This window comes from Callospermophilus lateralis, unplaced genomic scaffold (genome assembly GCF_048772815.1).
Source record: "Callospermophilus lateralis isolate mCalLat2 unplaced genomic scaffold, mCalLat2.hap1 Scaffold_45, whole genome shotgun sequence".
In the NCBI taxonomy this organism is placed as follows: domain Eukaryota; kingdom Metazoa; phylum Chordata; class Mammalia; order Rodentia; family Sciuridae; genus Callospermophilus; species Callospermophilus lateralis.
In genome coordinates, this window is record NW_027514398.1 from 3,819,122 (window position 1) to 3,841,038 (window position 21,917).

At 32.4% G+C, this 21,917-nt stretch overlaps 2 pseudogenes; one reads left to right on the top strand and one right to left on the bottom strand.

The window, feature by feature from the left end:
- The first annotated feature begins 1,865 nt into the window (after positions 1-1,865).
- Positions 1,866-21,917, top strand: part of LOC143388876 (leucine-rich repeat protein SHOC-2-like) — a 28,614-nt pseudogene continuing 8,562 nt past the window's right edge.
- LOC143388856 (opioid growth factor receptor-like protein 1 pseudogene) lies at positions 20,313-21,247 on the bottom strand (annotated as a pseudogene).

The following is a 21,917-nucleotide window of genomic DNA, read 5'->3' on the forward strand; positions in this document are numbered from 1 at the left end:
TCTAACCTCTAAACTTGTGTGGGTGAGGGGCAATAGCCTACAATTTTTCCTGTTCTGGGTTCAAACCCAGAGTCCTTATTTGTGCCAAGCAATGTGTATCATTAGTTAAAGCTAACAAGAGTTAAAAATAAGAATTGTATATTTTAAATTTAAAAAAATGTTTGGGAGAACTGATGCCTTCCACAAAAGTTTTCCATACCATTTCTTTACCAGTGAACTTTTTGTACTTTTTCTGTGCTATTAATCTTTCACTTTTCCAAGAATATAGACATCATTAGAGATTGATGTGTCATGGATTCTCAAGGGTGATCCCTTTGATTAACCTGTATGAGAATCAAATAGAGTGCTTACTAAAGTGCACAGTTTAATACTGTTTTCCCTTATTTTAAAATGTTTTTCCATCTATATAATTTTGTTCCTTTTGTTCCTTTGCCACACTGCTGGTCCATTATTTTATCAACTTTATAACCCTTCCTGTTTTCTAAAGCTACAATTAGTTGCAGGTAGAGCAGTTTTAGACGGTTGGTTAGGAATATAGCCTGTAGATATATGCTGATTTAAAATGTTGGTTGTTTTTCACTTCCATAATAACAAAGCTAGTTATCTAAAAGTACTTCTGTGTTTCAGTGTCCCTTTGTAGAAAATGTGGATAATAGTTCATCTCATAGTACTGTTATATATATCCATGTAAAATATATAAATGTTTGTAAATTCTTCAGTGTTTGTATTAGCACTTAATAAATGTTTGCTGCCGTTGTGATTCCTCTCACTTTAACTTCCATAAAGTTTTACCACAGAGAGATTTGTAATCATTTACCTCTATCAGATTCCAAATTCCTTGAAGGGAGTTCCTGACTTATTAATTTTTTTAAGTTTTCAATTCATTTTACATACTAAAAAGTTCAGTAAATACTGTATCAAGTAATAGGAAGATGGTAAAATCCTGTGACCAGTGTGGCCAAACTAGCAGGTTCTGGTGAGGGGCAAAGAGGGATAAGAAAAAAAGACTCACATACAGACAGATGTTTTTGAAGGTAAAACTGGGGTTGGTTCAGTGCTGTTTTCTGAAGAAGAAGATCTAATGAATTATACCACTGTTCTTTATTTATATATGCCTCATTTTCAGATTAAAGCCTCTAGAAGCATTATCCTTTGTACTCAGATGTTTATAGGGCTACCAGCATCATGCATTATTCCACAATCCACAGTTGCAGTGTGGAACATTAAGAGCTTTGTGTAACTCTCAAAGTTTATTGTTCGAACTTACTGTTAGGTGGGCAGGTTCAGGAGAGGCGTAACCGGTGGAACAGTGTGGTATTCTAGCAAGAGATTTCCTCTATTCCCAGGAGCTGTGTGTTTGATTTGAGGTTGATAAAACTCTAGCACAGAGTCTCCTCATGGAGGACATTCCAACAGCAGGTAGGCATTCTGCACCTCTGCAAAGAAACATTCTTGTCTACCAGGCATGCCCCAGCCATGAGGTCATCCAAGACCCCAGTCCCAGACAGTGTTTTCCCATTCTCTGTGACCATTCTTCACAGCAAAGTTCACAGAAAGACCGTTTTTCTGAGGCTGTTTACTTCATATTAATTATAACATAAGGTAATTTAATACTCTCTATTATATTTCAGGAATTCTAATGAATCATTGATTGATCAGCACCATTTTACCAGTTGGAATGAGTTTTCAGAAATGGACAGAGTACTTTTAGATCCAACATGTGACAGATCGGTGTTACTCCATGGTGATTACATTTTCAAGCTAACACCTGTTTGATTGTTTAGGATTTTTTCTGTTCAACATTGAATTTAATTGCTAGGAAATAAAGTAAAAGTTAATGTATTTTTTTTCAAGCTTGAGTCACCATGAGTGGTATTTTAGGGAAAGAAAAAGACTCTAAAGAGAAAGATCTGAAAGTGCCATCAGTCAAAGAAAGAGAAAAGATGTCAAAGACCTCTGGAGTTTTGGAGAAAGAAAGCCATAAAAAAGAACCTAAAACCAAAGAAAAAGATGCCAAAGATGGAAAAAAGATCTCCAGTAGTGCCCAACCAGGGGTGGCTTTTTTAGTTAATACAATCAAGCGGCCAAGTCCTCCACGTGGGACTGGGAAAAAATCCAGTAATGCAGAAGTAACTAAAGAGCTCAATAAATGCCTGGAAGATAATTCAGTGTGTTTGGACTTATCCAAGAGGTCTATGCACATATTGCCATCATCAATCAAACACTTGGCTCAATTAACCGAACTTTATTTATACAGTAAAAACTGCAGTCCCTCCCAGCAGTGGTGGGCTGTCTAGTAAATCTCATGATACTGGCTCTAAGTGAAAATTCACTTACCAATTTGTCTGACTCTCTTGATAACATAAAGAAGCTGCAGTTGCTTGATTTATGGCATAATAAACTAAGAGAAATTCCTTCAGTGGTGTATAGGTTAGATTCTCTCACCACTCTCTACCTTCACTTTAATCGCATAACTACTATGGAAAAGGACATAAAAAACCTGTCAAAACTCAGAATGCTTAGCATTTGAGAGAACAAAATCAAACAACTACCTGCTGAAATTGATAAGAACATTTGGGTTATTACTATTGATTTTATTATTTGTTATGTTTAATAATTCTGTTGAGTGCTTTTCCATATCAGAAAATTCCTAATATTTGTTTCTAAGTTCCATTTTCCCTGTGATCTACTTAATACTACATGACTTGAGATTATTTTGTAGGATTAAAGTGTAAGATAGGATATAGATATAATTAGAGCTTTATTACAAACACAATCAGCTCTGATTTTGATTGGAAAAATGAATTTGAAAGATGTTTGCTTAATTGTTAAGTTGTCTTCTGTTTTCAAAGCACCAAAATATTTATACTAGATATATTAAGGCTCTACATGCCCATTCTCTAACTTTCCATTTTTTATTTGAAGGCTTTAAATTCATATCACTTTCTACTTAGTGTATTTCTAAAAATCTTCATATTATACCTTTGTGAAACTGAAGTGCCATAGGAAAATAGAAAAACATGTTTTTTTAAATTTTGTCAGTACCTTTATTTTTATTTAAAACTCTAATATTACTATACTAGAGTGAATATCATCATCATGTACTTCCACAAGATTAATTGAAAAAATAAAAACTAATGTACTTAAATAGCAGAAAGATCAATAAAGGAAAGGAAAGAGTATCTGAGGGGGTTGATAAAGGCAAGTATTTTATACTGAATTGGAGCAGATCATACTCCATGCATTTATAATTGCATCAGAATGAATCTTAATGTATCGCTAATATGATGCAATTAAAAAATAGGAAAAAAATAGAATATATTAGCTGTGCAGGGTGCCACATACCTATAATCCCAGCTACTTGGGTGGCTGTAGCAAGGAAGGTGGCTTGAGCCCAACATTTCCAGATATGCCTGGGCAACATATTGTATCAAAAATAAAATCAAAACAGCAAACAAAAAAAAATTTAGAACAGAAAAGTAGAAGAAGAGAGATCTGTAGTAAAACAACACTTAGCATTTCTATAGCACTCATTCTTGCCTTTTATAGTAAGCTGAATAGTAAGGAAATAAAGGAAATGTTTTAAGAGAATGGTAGTAGGAAAAAAGTAATGAATATTGATGTGTAAAATCAGTAAAAAAGAAATGAATTATCTTTATTATTAATTATGGGAAAACTTCTGAACTATTTCGAATATAGAAATTTATTGGCATCAATTTTGTGAAATTAAAGTTACAGTTTTGTGGTTTTTTTGTAAGAGTTTTTAAAAATCAAAATACAAAGTATATTTTTATTTTTTAAATGGAAGCTTTTGTTTTATAAAAGGTTTATTCAAAATACACAAAGATGAATTAAATACATTCTTGCATTCAGTATATGTCTTGTTAGTGATAGAGGAAATTTTCTGATTTTAGGCTCTGGAGCTTTTCAGGGAGATAATGTTCTGTGTTTTAAAATGCAGTTAAACTTTTAGATAATATGTTTTATTAGATTTAAGTCTAGACACTTAAATATTAATTTTAACTTCAGATTACTCCCAACTATCCATTATAGACTTTCTCAAGTAATACATGGTATGTATGAAGTAAGCATAGTTTGCTCAAGAGGTATTAAAATACTCCCAGGAATTTCTGTGTGGAAGTGATTTATTACATATAGTCCCATAGAAATGAGATTGTAGAATGACTGCTGTTAGTATCATATTTTCCAAATTTGACCTGCATTTATGGCTTATTATTGGATAGAAGTATAGACTTGGAAAAACAAATACTGAATTTTTTTGTTGTTCTGAGGAATTGAACTCAGGGACACATAATCAGTGAAATAACACCCACACCACATTTTGAATTTTATTTAGACACAGGGTCTCACTGAATTGCATAATACTACACCCTTGCTGATGCTAGCTTTGAACTCTTTGTCCTCTAGTTTCAGCCTCCTGAGATATTGGTATTACAGGCATGTGCCACCATGCTTAGCCAACTGCTGAATTTTTGTATAGAAATGTGAGATATTATTGCTTTTCTTTGTTATTTTTTTTGTGCTACACTTAGTCCTAAAAAGTTTGACTTAAATTTACAAGTCATTCTGTATGGGTTTCTTTCTATAGCATTGCTATCAAATTACCTAGACATCAATATACTATTGTTGAATGAGGAATTATTTAACAGGATTTTAAATTTAACTTCACTTTGTTCTTGAGAGTACACAAGTAGCATTTTTACTGAAAATTGAACATACTTTTAAATTTCTTTTAAATATTTCTTTTTTAGTGTAGATGGACACAACACAATACCTTTATTTTTATGTGGTGCTGAGGATAGAACCTGGACCTAACCCGTGTTAGGTGAGAGCTCTCTGCTGAGCCACAATCCCAGCCCCTGAACATAACTTTTTAAATTGGCATATTTTATGTCATTAAATGATTCATATTTGCAGCTACCCAACTTTTGTCTTTTATTCCTAAATTTCTAATTCTAAAAACAAATCATGGAATTGAAACATCTTCAGGTATTATGTATTTGAAAAGATAATGACAGATCTTAAGTTTTATTCTGAAATGAAGAATAGAAGTATCCAAAATTTCCTTAATTATCTTTATTCTTTCAATTAATATAATGCTTTGCACTAAGCACCAAACAGACACAGTGCAGATGAGGAAGTACTTATGCTCTAAGGATTGCTATGTCTTAGAGAGAATTATTCTGTTCATTTATTATTATGTAAAGTTTTCTGTATTCTAGAGGATTTTCCTTGCTTTGAAGTTTGCTTTGTCTGAAATTATAGCCATACCAGCTTTGTCTTCATTGTCTATTGTTTTAAAGTTCTATTAAATTGAGATGTTATTTTTATTTACTAAAAATTTATGTATTTATGTAACATCAGATTATATGCCTGTATTAAGCATGTATATTTTGAGGTGTAAGTCATGTCTTCATCTGAACTCAAGTTGTATTTGATATAATTGTGCTAAATTTTTCAGCTTTTTAAATCTGGACTATGTCATCCAGCATTTGTGGTTAAATTTGCTACTTGAATATATGACATGGAGCCCTGGATGTAGCTAGTGGTAAAATATGTTCTTAGTAGGTGTGAGACCCTGACTTCAATCATCAGGACAAAAGAAGAAAGCCCCACATGAAACTGATTAGTAACCTTTTACAAGAAATATTTTTATGTTATTAGATGTACTTTTGAAACAATAGATTCAAATTTTGAGTTCAATTTTAATATTTTCAGAAAGAATGTAAATATGTTGGAGAAAACCAGGTTTTGTACTTACAATCTAAGTATGTTCATTGATTTTCCATTTTCAAAAATGTTGCCTATGTAATAATATTATATTTCTAGTTATGTTTCAAAATCATGAAAATTACTCCCTTGCATTCTAGTATTACCTGAGATATTATTTAATAATGCTTATTAAATCACTATGTTGGTCAATTTGCAGGTGAATTATGTAACCTCATTGTGCTGGATATAGCTAATAATCAACTTGAAAACTTTCCAAAGGAGATTGGAAACTGCACACACATAACCAACCATGACTTGCAGCACAATGAACTGCTAGACCTCCCAGATACTATAGGTATCAGAGGAGAAAGAAGTTATTGATGATTATTTATAGCAACCTAGATATTTAAAGGGTTATTTTTGATCCATTTTGGTAACACAAATTAAAGAAATTATCAAAGTACTATATAAGTAATAAGAATTTTAAGACAGTGTTTGAAAACTTTTTCTATTTCAGGAAAATAAAATTAAATTTTAGGAAATTAACTCAGTCGGTTTTAAAGAGTGTTAAGTTTCATGTACATACTCTATTATTTATTTTTTATTATAAAATGATGGATTTTTGGTATTTTTATTTAAGCATATTACATGGAGGAGGTCCCTTCTTTGCTAAAGTAGGCAATATTAAAAAATTAAGCCTTTGCTGTTTAGTTTTCTGAACATGGCCAGTATAGTTTAAAGGTTGCTTATTTGTAGTGTTGAGGGAGTTGTAAGAAAAGACATGTTTTGAAGACTTCATACACCACACTGCAAAAAGTTTGAGCTTACCAAGATAATGTTCTATATTTATGTAGATTTTTTTCTAAAACCTCAAAAATTTCTACAAACATAAAAGGTAATTTTAAAAACATAATGCTTTTTAGTTATTAGTGTAATATAAAAATACTATAGTGCTTATTTGGCAAAATATTCATATAATTTCATTAAAAATATTTCAGAGATGTTATTGTATTTTTTGAGATGTAGGTTTGTCTTATCTTTCTCTAGAAAGATTTTTGATTGCCTGGGGAAGGTACCTAATGGAACCACTATAATCAATCCATGTTTATAGCTAAATATTTTTGTGGTCCATTAGGTAATACAAAGTTTGTTACAGATTATTTAGAGGACTGTTTTATCTCTAATTCACCTATATTATTGGTTTTAGTCATGATTGGTCCCACTCGGCTCAGGCCTTAGATTTGACTCTTGCCAGAATAACAGCCTTGGAGCTGCAGGTTAGAAAAGTGTTCTCAAACTCTTCAGCCTTTTGATTATTTTTGGTCTATTATTTAGTTCTTGTTAGTTCTTAGTTATAGATACTGTCCATTGAACATATGCTTTCCTGAATTCTTGTCATGGGTCTTTATGTCATATTCTTATTTGAAGTGGTAATGGGTTAAAAGTATTTTCTAAATGTTGTCCTGAAAGGCAAGCTCATCTGTAACACATAATGAATTGTTTTTATAGCCATAGTGAATATTTTATATAAATTTTCTATATGAGATTTATATTCATGGTTTAATATAGTAGGAAACAAGTACAACTATTTCCTAATTTTCTTTCTTTAAAATTTATTGAAGGGGCTGGAGTTTTGGCTTAGTAGTAGAATGCTCATCTAGCATGTGCAAGGCACTGGGTTTAATCCTCAGCACCACATAAAACTAAATAAATACAATAAAGGTATTGTGTCCAACTACAACTTAAAAAAATTAAAAAAATAAAATCTACTGAAATGGCAATGATGAACAAAGAGAAATGATCCTGGAAGAAAAAAACATAGAAAATATGTATTGTATATAAAACATGATCAGACTAATTAAAAGGGGAAAAATGAATAAAATACAAATCTTAGAAATATGCTTCCCAAATCAAACTCAATAGAAAATGCTATATACTATAGTGAACACAAACACCAAAAATATTGATCTATAGGAAAAAGTAGAATTCCCCTCGATGTCTAGAACAGAAAGAAGGGAATATATGTAAATCCTATGAAAAATTATATTATGAGAAATAAAGCTAGAAGTACTAGAAAGAGAATATTGGAGTAATCCAATGAAGAAAATTATAAAATATAATTTCAAAATACACTGATTTCTTAAACCTGATTAAAACCTAGATATTAAGGATAAGACTAAAATTGCTTTCCGAAAAAAATATAATCAAAAAGGGTACTTTTAGTTTTAAAAATTATATTCATTGACTTATTTGGAATAAATAATATATTCACATATAAAATTTTACAACCCATCTTTGTTTAGTCTTGGTCTAAGGATACTGCTGACCAACATATAGTAAGTTCCTCTTTTGTTTTTGGAACAATTTATATGAAATTGGCATTATTTTATCCTTTTCTATTGGTAAAGTTTTCCATTGACGATGTCTGGGGCAGGGGTTTTCTTTTATTGAATGCTTTTCAGAGCATTTCCAATGTGTTTAAAGGTTATAGGGTTGTTCAGGTTATTATTTTCTTCTTGAGCAAACTTGGTCATGTGTTTTTTTAAGGAATAAGTTAATTGCATTTTAGTTGTTATTAAAGACATAAAATTATAACATTTTCTTATCTTTAATATCTACAGAATCTAATATTGGTAAATTGTCTTGTCTCTCCCTCCCCAATATTCTTTATCAAAACTGTAAGTTTAATTGCTCCTCTCAAGATTTTATTGATATTTTCCTGTTTCTCTGATGTTTAGTTCATTGATTTCCATTTTGAACTTTATTATTCCCTTTCATCTGCTAACTCTGAATTTTATTTGCTGTTTTTCTAGTTTCTCATGGTAGGAGTTTGAGGTCATTGATTTAGATCTTCCTTCTTTTTCATAAAGATATATAGTGCTATGACATTCCCTTTAAGGATTGCTTTAGTTAGCACCTCACACATTTCTATATACCATGTGTTCCTTCTTTCTGTTATTGATTTATAATTTTATTCCATGTGGAGAAAAGCATGACTTTGTATGACTTGAATCATTTTTAATGTATTCAAAATTTATGGTGCAGTATGAGGTCTATCTTGTTAAATATTCTGTATACAATTGAATGTATATTCTACATTTGATGAGTCAGGTGTTTTGTAAATGTCAGTCATGAATTGTTGTGCAGATGAGGCAATTAGTGAATTTAGTCTACTTCCTGCCTTTTGGGGGTCTATTTTCCTTGTGATTTTTATAATGTCTGGACAGGTAACGTACACTGCTATACTAATCCCTAATCTTCATTTTTGTTTCAGTCTTAATGGTCATGAGCAGGACTGTTACCACAGTTGATTTAGTCAGTTTTACTTTAGTTAAAGTCAATCCTTGTAGAAGTTTTTCAAACATAGTTTATGGGAACAGTAGTGTCTCTATTGTTATTGTGCTTGTGACCTTTTTACTTGAACAGGTTAAATGTGTATAAAGTCATTGTATTTGACTTCCTTTTCTTGAGGATCTTAGTAGAACTAAGAGGTAGTTTTCCTGTTCTTTGGAATTGAATGATTAAAACTACAAGGCAAGTCCAGTATTTTTCATTATAAATGATTTAATCTATTTGCCTGGCCACTCAAAGATTATTCTTTATCTCTGAAATTCAAAAGCTAGATTTTATCTCCTAGTGTTTTTTCCCAAGGATGCATGTCCCTGGTATGCTATGGGCCAACTCAACATGTACATTCAATTTTTATTTCAGTATGCTTTTTGAATAAAGAATTACATTTTTAATTTGTTATATGTTCTTACATTGAAATATATGTCTTTAAGTTTACTTTGAACAACCAACTAATTGGGATGGTAAAGGGAAAAATAATGTGGAATCTCAGCATGATAACTTCAGTGGAATTCCATTTTCAGAAAATAACTTTTATCATCAAATACAAAATCTTGTTTAGTTTTTAAAAGAGAAGCAGAAAAAATAATTATTATTTATGCAGATTAGACACAAGAAACAAAAGTTAAGATAATCAAAATGTTTAAAAGTTAGGTTCTTCTCATTGGTGCTTAGTCACTGTGTATTTCTATTTCTCTTTCCTCATTTTTTTATTGATGCATTGTAGTTGTAGATTATGATGGAATTTGTTGTAACATATTTGTTATTGCACAGGATATAACAATATAATTTGGCCAGTTATCACTGCCCGGGTCCTCAGGCCTCTCACAACCTTGTCCCTTTCCTCTATTGTCTCCCCCTTGATTTTTATTGATCCCCTTCCCTAACTCTTTTCTTTTTCCTTTTTTATTCTAGCTCCCACAGATGAGAGAAAACATACAACCTTGGACCTTTTGAATTTGGCTTATTTTGCTTAACCTAATGGTCTTAATTCCATCTATTTTTTTTCCTGCAAATTATACATTTTATTCTTCTTTATGGCTGAATAAATCTCCTCTGTGAAAACATACCACATTTTATTTATCCATTTACCTGTTGATGAACAGCCAGCTGACTCCATAGTTTGGCTATTATGAATTGTACTGCCTATAAATGTTGGTATACATGGATCATATATTAAAGCTTTAATGACTTTAATTCTTTGAGAAAAAGTACTGATGAGAATTGTACAACTGGGTCATACAGTGTTTCCATGCGTAGATTTTGTGGCACCATCATACTGATTTCCATAGTGGTTTTACTAATCTGCAATCACAACAACAATGTAAAAGTTTCTTCTTTTCTCGACATCATCTCCAGCATTTATTGTCGTTTGTATTTTGATTTTTTGTTCTTGTTGGGTGTTTTTTTTTTGTTGTTTTTTATTTTGTTTTTGGAATTGAATCCAAGGACACTTACCACTGAGGCTGTAACCCCAATCATTTTTATATTTTGAGGTGGGATTTCAATAAACTAGTGAGACTGACCAAGAACTTGTGAATTTCTTGTCTCAGCCTCTGGAGTCAGTTGGGTTACAAGCATTCTATACTGTACCTGCCCATGACTGCCATGAGATCAAGTCTCAGTGTAGTTTTGTATTGCATTCCCTAGTTTTTAAAGGTGTTCAAAAAAAATTTTTTTTCATGCACTTTGTTAGCCATTTGTACTTTTTCTTTTGAGAAGTATCTATTTACCTATTAGGGGGATTATTTGGGGTTATTTTGTTAAGTTTTTGGAGTTCTTATTTTAGCTATTAACACTATTTCAGGAGAATAGCAGTGATTCTCTCTCAGGTGTGTACTTTCTCTCATTACATTCCTAATTGTTGCCTTTGCTGATCAGAAGCTTTTTAATTTGATATTGTCCCATTTATTAACTCTTTTTACTATTTCCTAAGGCTTTTGGGTTCTATTGAGAAAGTTATTGACTGTGTCTAAAAGCTGTAGTGTTGACACTGTATTTTCTTCTAGGAGTTGCAGTTTCTGGTCTAATTCTTAGGATTTTGATCCATTTTGAGTTGGTTTTTGGCAGGATGAGACATAGGTCTAGTTTCATTCTTCCCACCACCAAGTGTTAAAAAGGTTATCATTTCTCTAATATATGTTTTATACCTTTTTGAAGTATCATATGCCCGTGGGTTTGTCTCTGTGTCTTCTATTCTGTACCATTGATCTATGTCTCTTTTTATGCCAGTACAATGCAGTTTTTGTTACTGTACTTCTGTAGTACAATTTGAAGTCTTTATAAAGCATTGCTTTATTGGCTAAGCATTGCTTTACCTATTCTGGGTCTTCTATTTTTCCAAATAAATTTTAGGAATTTTTTTCTAGTTCTATGAGTAATGTAATTGGTATTTTGATGGGGGTTGTATTGAACCTATATTCTGCTTGTTGGAGTAGGTTCATTTTAATAATATTTTGTCTATCCATGAACATGGGAGGTCTTTTCATCTTCTGGGGTCTTCAATTTCTTCAATATTCCATAATTTTCATTGTAGAGGTTAGATTTATTCCTAGGTTGGTCAGTTGGTGGTTTTCTTTTTTTGTTGTTGTTGTTTCTTGTTTTACAGTCTATTGTGAGTGAGATTGTTTTATGATTTTTTTCTCTGTGGATTCATTTTTGGTATATAGGAAAGCCATTGATTTTTGTATGTAGGATTTGTATCTTGCTAATTCAATAAATTTGTTTGTTAGCTCTAACAATCTTTTGATGGAATTTTAGGATTTTCTAATTATTGACACTGTATAATTCTTGGAATATTGTGGATGCTATACACCATCGGTACTTGAGCTTATCAAGCAAATTCTAACCTCAAGGTTTTTATGTTTTTTGTATCTCTGCTTAGGCCTCCTTTCTCCTAAACATTGATATCATTTTCTTATTCATACAGTTCATCAAATGGATACATGGGGCTTGGTAAGCAATCGACCCTATCCATTCTAACATTTTAGCAATATTTTCTTGTTTTGTATTTTTGAGCATGTATTTGTATCCTTATTGACTAGTAATCCGTGGGTGATGCAATCAGAGCACTAAAAGAAAGGTTTTGGCCCACAGAGAGAGCGTAGATGGGGCTAGATGGTAAAATCTCCCAGAAAGTAGGATGAGGGTCCTTTGGGTTCACTTCTTTGACACAAAGTAACTTCTTTATGTATACTTCTCTGTCTTGGTTTCCTTAATCATTCTATGTTTCTTTTTTTATTAGAAATGATTCTTCTGATTTTAATTTATATTATGAATATGAAAACATTTATCTTCATTATAAAGTCTTGTAATTCAGATGACATATGAAAAACACATTGCTTCATGTATAACGTTTTCTTCAAGGTCAGGTAATATTTTAGAGATCAATAAAGTCTAAGAATAACATTGCCCTTATTTTATATGATTTGCTAGTGGTCAGCAAATATAGTACCATTCCTATTTTGAGTAAAGGAAGTTAATAATACTATGTTTTCAAAATTTTATGAATCACAGTTATTTCTTATTTACAGTGTTTATTAGAATAATTTTTTTCTCTTTTTTCATCATCTCCTGTATCATGTAGCAGAAGCCTGAGTTTTGGTGAAAATTTGAACCTTTGAATCATGATCTGTTATACATCTCAGCAGTCTTAATTGACTTTTGAGATTCTCCCTGTCATCTTTTGGAGAAGATTGATATACCTGAAATAGTATTCACAAACTTAATAGAAATCTATCTTTTGATTCTGTCCTTTTACCCTTGCTGCTAGCTTAGCACTTCAAAATTGTAACTTATTATGAAAAAAATAAATACCCAACTGCTGTCTTGAAGAGTTGATGCTAATCAAATAGCAGCTGCAATAATATTTTTTCCTTGGGTTAAAAATTTTGCCATGGGGTGGGGTTGTGGCTCAGCAATATAGCATTTCAGAGAGGTTACCAACTTGCCCATTGTCACATAAGTACACTTTGGTTTTTCTATTCTATGGTTATGCCTCCAATTTAAACATTCTTTTTCTGTTGAACATATAGATTGTCTCCATTTTTGCTAATGTACATACAATTTAACATGTTTAGTCATAGATTATTTTACTTTTGGCCAACACATATTTTACTGTTCTCAATGTCATAATGCAGTGATCACAATAGTAAATATTTTTGCCTGTATTACTAACCACTAAGTTCTCTGGAGCTTTGAAAATGCACCCCAGCCCTCCATTCCCATCTCCCCTTCAAAATGGATGCAGTTTACCAGAGTGTCATCAAAAAGATGCTAGTGAATTTCCTTAGTTAATTGAGAAGATACATTAAAGACAAAACACACTTAATATTTCCTAAGTGGTAGTTTTTAATCTTGATTTTTGTATACTATTTTTTGCCTATTGGAATATTGCTTAATTGGCACCAGAATACTTTTTAGCTCAGTTTACAAACCCTGTTGAAGTAAAGTGATGTGCATGAGCCTAACAATAGTTATACTTTGAAGAACTGAGAACTGAGAAGATTGCTGCTTTTCTGCGTTATAGTTGACTAGATTTATAGTATATACTCATGAGATTTTTTTTACTGTCAATGACTAATTTTTATAAATGTAGAAAGTACAACTGTACCAATTTATCATTTTTATGTAACTTCCCTCAGGAAGAGGGAAAGAAACTAATGAATAAATTAAAGAAGATTATGAAGCATAGTGACTTTCCTCTTAAGTTTCAAGGCTTAATTTATGCTGTCAACTTAATGTATGCTATCATCCATTTATGCAAGCATTATAAACATCAAAAAGAAAGTTTATCATACAACAGTTTTTTTTTAAAAATGATCAAACCAAAATGAAAGAAATGGACAAATACTAGAAGGTTCTGAAAATTGAAAGCCCACAAGTATTTGTCACTAAAAACACAAGTGTGACCTAGAGACCAGACAATCATTTCTCTGTCTTCTAACATTGGAAAAGAAAATTTAAAAGTAAAGGCAACATCTGGCATTTTAACCTACCCTATGTAATAATGTCATAGCAACAGTTATATCAAAGAAACTTTTTTCTTATAAATGTTATTTGGTAAGTTTAATTTTATTTGAATCTTTTATGATAGTAGATGTCATTATATCCATCTATGTAGCTCATGTGTATTCTCATACTGACAATAAAACTAGAACATGCCTAGAAAATAAAGCACTATTTTAATGTACTTATTAGTGGCTAATATGTTCTTAAGCAGGATTTTCTTAGATTTCATTAATGTATATGTACTTGTGTATGGTGCTCAGAAAGTTATTGATCTTGGAGCACTTCAGATTTTCACATTAGAGATGCCCAATCTGTGTAACTTCTTTTCACAAGTTGGTTCTAAAGATTAAGTTGTTAAAAGATGACAATAATTTTCAATAGGATACTTAACAAAGTATAGCTGCATATTTGATTATTTTTCTTATACAATTTCCTTGGTTCTAGAAGATAAGAATCTTGTAATCCAGTGGATAGCCTGTGACAGTAAAGAGGTTCATTTTATATTTTCAGGCAACCTGTCTCATTTATATCATCTTGGTCTGAGATACAATAGACTGTCTGCAATACCCAGGTCACTAGCAAACTGCAGTGCACTTGAAGACTTAAATTTGGAGAACAATAATATTTCTGCTTTACCAGAGGTAAGAATTGGATGAGAGAAAACATGACTGGATTGAAATAAGCTTTCAAGATAATTTAGGGAAAACTAACCAATCTTTATAGCTGGGGACATAATTTGGTGACTGAAATTGTTTAAATAACAAGCATCCTATATAGATACCACTAAAATAGAATTCAAAAGAGGAAAGAAAGGATACAGGGAAGCTTTTTTAATATAAAGAAGGTAAAAATCAGAAGGAAAATTAGCATGCTATAGTTCCCTGTAGCACTGTGTAAATCATTTTTATGTCATTTTGGGCAATGGCAGTAAAAATATTAAGAAAAAGTTGTATGGCTAGTTTTAAATCTCATCTGTCCTTCACAGTTCCTTATAAGAACTACCTTGATAGAACATACTACTTGTTATTAAAATTAATGTTAGCTGTAACTCTAATGTGACACAAATTATTACCCTTATCAGTGCAGTAATATTAAAAGTATTTAGTATATTAGAATCACCAAAATCTTTCATTTTTAAACATTACTTTTTAATTTTTGAAAAACAATTTAAATTAGTTATCCATGACAGTAGTATGCATTTGTGCACTTTTATATACATAGGTAGGTATAATTTATTTTTCTGATTTTCCATGTGACAGACACAGTACTTTTATTTTTATTTATTTGTTTTCTGTGGTGCTGAGGATTGAACCCAGTGCCTCACATGTGCCAGGCAAGTGCTCTGCCACTGATCTACAGACAAGGCCTTGATTTTACATGTTATAGAATTACATTAGTAATACAGACATATATGTACATAAGGCAATAATGTTTGTGTCATCCTTCCTATCTCCCTAACCCCACCCCTCCCCTCTCTTTACTCCCATCTACCTAATCTAAAGTAATATAAAGTATTTTTTCCTAGTGCCCCCTCCTTATTTTGAATTACCATCAACATATCAGAGAAAACATTTGGTCTTTGGTGTTTGGGGATTGGCTTATTTTGCTTATCATGATGTTCTAAAGCTCCATTCATTTACTGGAAAATGCCATAATTTCATTCTTTTTTTTTTAAACTTTTTAAAAATTTTTTAATATTTATTTTTTAGTTTTTTGGCGGACACAACATTTTTGTTTGTATGTGGTGCTGAGCATCAAACCCGGGCCGCACGCACGCCAGGCGAGCACGCTACCGCTTGAGCCACATCCCCAACCCCATTTCATTCTCCTTTAGGGCTGAGTAATATTCCATTGTGCATTTGATTTAGCCATTCATCTATTGAAAGACACCTAGATTGGTTCCACAGTTTAGCTATTGTGAATTAAACTGCTATAAACATTGACATGGCTGTGTCACTGTAGTATGCTAATTTCAGATCCTTTGAATATAAACCAAAGAGTTGGATAGCTGGGTGAAATGGTGGTTCTATTTCAAGTTTTCTTAGGAATTTCCATCTGCTTTCCATAGTAGTTTCATCAATTTACAGTCACACCACCAATGAATGAGTGTTCCTTTTTCACTATCTTTTTGCCGTATCTTCTTGCCTTTATTCTTGATCATTGTCAGTCTGACTGGAATGAGATAAAATTTTACAGTAGTTTTGATTTGCCTTTCTATAATTGCTAGAGATGTTGAACATTTTGTCATATATTTGTTGATTGTATTTCTTCTGAGAAGTGTCTGTTCAGTACCTAAGACCATTTATTGATTGGGTTATTTTTGTGTAAGTTTTTTGACATTAATGCTTTATTGTATGTACATGCAGTAAAGATATTCTCCCAATCTCTAGGGTCTTTCTTTATATTATTAATTTTTTCTTTTGCTGAGAAGACATGTTTTAGTTGGAGTCTATCCCATTTATTGATTCTTGCTTTTACTCCTTGCACTTTAGGGGTCTTTTTAAGGAAGTCAGATTCTTGGTCAACATGGTGAAGACTAGGGCCCACTTTTTCTTCTAGTAAGCAGAGGGTCTCTTTTCTAATGCCTAAGTTTTTGATCCACTTTGATTTGAGTTTTGTACAGAGGAGGAGAGAGAGATTTAATTTCATTTTGTACAGAGGGAGACAGGTTTAATTTCATTTTGTTACATATATGTCACTTTTAACTTGGCTTGTGTTGTATATATTAAATAATTTTTTATTTATTTTGTGTTGGTAGTAATTGGGTAAAATGTAACACTCTTTTAGACTGTGTGTCTCAACAATGAAAGGGAATTTTACCCAAAAATATTTGCTTATGTTTACTCAAGCATAATATTCTAAAAAAAATGGAATGTTGACTTAAGGATCCATAGATCTTTTGCAAATTTTTTTTCTTCCCTAATGATTAAAACTGTAGATACACACACACACACACACACACACACACACACAGAGTAAATTAGTGTATCTGAATTTTCATGAAACAGCTTGGTCAGGGTTGAAAGTTGAATTTCAACCAGGCAAAGTGGTGCTTGTTTTTAACTACTCCAGAGACTGAGGCAGGAAGATTGCATGCCTAAGGCCAGCATAGGCAATTTAATGATACCTTATCTCAAAATTAAAAAAAAAAACAAAAAGGGCTGAGGTTTTAGCTCAGTAGTAAGAGTGCCCCTGAGTTCAATCTGTAGTATTGGTGGGTGGAAAGGAAATGAATTTCCCACAATTGCAGTTTCTAGACTAGTTATTCTAGTATTTCTTCTTTACTTTGGAGTTGAATAGGGGTTCTTCATTTCCTTATCAGTTCATTAAGACTAGTATGACAGGATCTTACCTATGACAAAAGAGTACTTCTGTTGACAAGAGGTTGAATGGGATAAGGAGTAAATCCACAGATACCAGATACATCTCTGAGAACCAGAATATCTGGGTTTTTGTCTTTGGTCATAGTAATTTACACATGATCAAAGTATATGAGGTTCTTTTGTTTAATGTCACCCCTCTTGATAATGAATGACTTGTATCCATAAGAGTGTAAGTAATTAGCACATTGACTAGTTCTTTTTGAGATTATATTTGGATGTGGTTTGTGAGCTTAATTAAGAGTGACTGGTTTTAATATATATCCATATACATAAGTATAAAGACTGGGTCTATATCAAAATTCAAAAAGTGGAAATTCAATTTAAATATGTGTGTTTATATTGCCCCAGTTTTATTGTCAGTGAGGGGAAGCTTATATTTATATGTGTGTGTGTGTGTGTGTGTGTGTGTGTGTGCGCGCGCGCGCGCAATACCCCATTACAATTATACGCTGTACTTGGGTTACTTTTGACAAACTCATACATGCATGCAACTCGATTTTAGTTCAGGCTCCTCCTGTTTACTTCCCAGGCCCCTTCCCTCATTTTCCTTCCTGTATGATAGTGATTTTCCTTTTGCTTATGTACTTGTTCACTTTTGAGTGGTTCTTTCTACTTATACATAAAGTTGAAATAGCCTATGTTATGTTTATGTATGTATATAGCATGACTTTAAAATTGCTTTGCATACCCCCCTTTCCCTTCCCTCCATTCCCCCTCTCAATCTCCTTCTAGTCCACTGACCTTTCCTTTATTTTATGAAACCAATCTTCTCTTCCTTCATTTCCTTATTTTGCTTTAGCTTCCGCATATGAGAGAGAAAACATTAGACCCTTTAATTTTTTTTTGGCCATGGAATTCAAGTTACTATTTTATTAATAGCCAATATTAACTATCCTTTCTGCCTGTAGTACAACAATAAAGACTATATTTGCAAATATACAATAATGTTTCTAGCTATTTGGCCATGCTTCACTGAATTTTCTATAACAGCTTCTCTGTAAACTTCTGCAAGCACATGGTAGTTTTTAAAAATACAAAACAAAAGTTAAACCCAGGGGGCAGTTTCATATCTAAGACACACATAAACACATATCTATAGATCTTATTTAAAAAAAAACATTAAATATACAAAGAATTATTAATATAAAAAGTTCTAGACATTTAATTTTTATCTGCAAAAGGAATGTCATCCCGACTTATTCTCCACTTAATAATTTTCTCATTAGTTATTTACAGATTAAATGTAGGAAACTATAGTCACATATGAAAATACATTTAAAAAACACATGATGATAAAGTCCAATATTTTGGATGGAAGCCAGGAAGTTCTCCCCTTGAAACTAAGTATTCTCAAATAAAGTAGCACAATGTAACAAAATCCCTCATAAAGAATAATATTTTAAAAACTAAACTGTTAAATGAAATGTTTTTCTTCTGAGGGCTTTAATATACTATAATTTCTAAGTAGTTCAGATTATATTCATTTATTTTAGTATCTGGTAATGGTAACTGTTAAAATATTAACAGTTACTTATCTATTAACAGTTACTAACATTTAATATTAAACATATGTGACAGGATTAGTATCTGTAACTGTTAAAAATATTAGAAGTTAAATTAAAATATTAAAAGTATTAATAGATACCAGATACTAATCTGGTCACATGTTTAATATTAAGCATTTAGAAAGCAGTCTGAAAGTGTCTATACACTGTCTATACACAACTAGTAAGATATTTTGAATTAAATTAATATTATTCCTATAATTCAGCCTAATTTGACAATTCACTCTTATCCACTAAACTCTGTGAAACTGTTTATTAAGATCTACAGGAACATTGCTATGACAAGCACCATGTCAGAGGATCCATGTATATCCTGCATGTAAAACAAAAAAAAATGGAAAAAACAAACTTAAACTGTTACCTCAAATTCTTAGTACTTCAACTTGACATGTTATAGGAACTAAAAATGATAAGGTATTCTATATTCTACATATTGAAACATGAGTGCTACTAAGACTTTCATGAAAAAAATCAAGATTAAGCAAGTGGTGTGTTTTTGCATAAATTTCAAAGCAATAAAATCATATTTCTAAAGACATACTATCAGTATGATTATTTTCTAGAAATCCACTACTTAAAGTGTGGATCAATAAATATAACAGAAGAGGATATGATGGGATATGAAATAGGCCATATAAAAAAATCCTCCAGGGGATTAAAGTAAATAGAACCTTTTTTAAAAGTGAAAGATTTTTTTTAAAAAGTCAATTTATTTCTAAGTGATATAATGTGAAAATGTTTATATATTCATTGCTTTTTCCATATTTGTGTATATGTTTTGAAGTTCTCATTACACTGTTTCTGATTATTTTCTGATTTTAATAGTAATTACTATAATATTATTGGAAATAAAATTGTTTTCAGTAATTATTAGTAATAAATTAAGTTCTTACTAGAACTGAGTATATGAAATTTCAAACTGTTCTCGATTTGAAAGTTTTATAAATTAAAGATGCAAAACTATATATGTATATATTAAAAGATACACTGTAGAATAAACAACATAGTAATTTAATAATCCACATATCACTGAGATATATTAATGAGTTAAGAGATATGCCTATAGATAGTGCAAGAGGCATGCCTTTTAAAAATGAATAATTTCCTTTTTTCCTTTTTAATTCTTCAGTCATCTGCATCCAGAATCAACCACCGAATTTATGTAGAACATCCATTTAAGTAAAGTTCTTTTTTGGACTTTTGCACCAAAATTTGTTTTTAAGCACTTAATACAGAAAATATTTTTATTATAATTTTAAAGAAAACTCTGAAATCATACAATTAAAAGTTGCCCTCTGTTCCATTTAGATGTCAAGAAGATGATTATCCTAATGTATACTATAAATACACTTGATTGCTGACAAAGATGGCAGCTCAATGGCGAGCGAGGGGAGAGGGAGAAAGAAGACAGCAGGACTGACAGATTAGCTGGGGAGGTCAGAGCTCCCCCAGCACCTCCATTCCATTTATCAGAATCAAGGCTTTTGAGAATATGGGTGATTCTTAAATAGTTGTGCTGGGACTCATTCAGATGCTGAAATCTTTCCTGCCAGTTAACAGCCCGAGCAACATTTCCATTTTTATCAATCAGTTTTATTCCAAAAAATTCTAGCATCATTTTATAAGCCAGGAGGAATGCTTCTTTTGTTTTTTTGAATTCCTCAATTTCATATGTAGTTAGTTCTTTAGCATAAAAGTTCAAGCCTTGTTCTCTCAGGGGAAAAAGCCATTGAATGTAAGTGTGGTTGTGCTCCAGCTTTTCATAATCTCCTTTCCATTTATTTAAAACTTCTTCAATGTAAACACCATCTGGCTTAAATGGAATTTTTTTCTTATAGAAACGAAGATTGCTCAAGTCATTTTGATATCGGATATCTTTGAAGTTCTGTGGGTACTGATGTCGGTATTTGTACAAATCCCTTGCATAAAAACTTCTCTTTGGTTTGGCAGTTGCTTCAGAGGAATCACCACCCTGCTGGGCGCCTGCCGCCTCGGCGTCCTCGTCTGGCGAAGGGCTGGCGCGGGCCGGCCCCACCAAGCTCGCTCCGGAGGCTGCACGGGCTCCTCGGGTTCCTGCCCCGGGCCCTTGCCGCCGCCGCCCCGCCCTGGCTCCTCCGGCTCCGGCTCCGAGTCCGTCTGCCAGGTGGAGTCTCAGTCCTCCACGGTGGTGGGCTCGCGGAAGCTGACCCAGCCTAGCAGGTTGCCCATTGAAGAGGCGGCGGCGGGCGCCAGGCTGCTGGGCGAGGGGCTGCTGGGCGCAAGGAGCGGGCTGCGAAGGCACACTAGGGCCCGGGTACGCCGCGGCCAGGGCGCTGGGCGGCAGCCTCGGCGCGCCCGCCGGGGCACTCAGACCCTTTAATTTTTGAGACTGGCATATTTCACTTAGCAAGATTAAATACTCATAAGGAAATGAAACTATAACTAAGCACATATGCTCAAGACATGAAGCTAGGAGCTCTACATGTATTATTTTATATTCAGTATCTTCCTACGATTTGTTGGGAATATTCTTATTGAATAGATAGGGGGAAAAGACAGTTTTATTTTAGTCAAATTTGTTACCATAAACATTTCTTTGAAAATATGGGAGAGATATTAACTAATAAATTTACCAAAGTTGGCAAAATTGATGAGTAGAAGACCTAAGATAGGAATCCAGATATATGTGACTGTAAAGGAAAGATAAACATCTATGTTTCACAGTGTGATATAAGTAATGCATGGAAGAGGGTTGGGGCTGTAGCTCAGTGGTAGAGCACTTGCCTCCTAGCATGTGTGAGGCATTGGGTTTGATCCTAAGTACCATATAAAAATAAAAAAAAATAAATAAAATAAAGGCATTCTTTCCATTTACAACTACAAAATTTTTTTAAAAAAA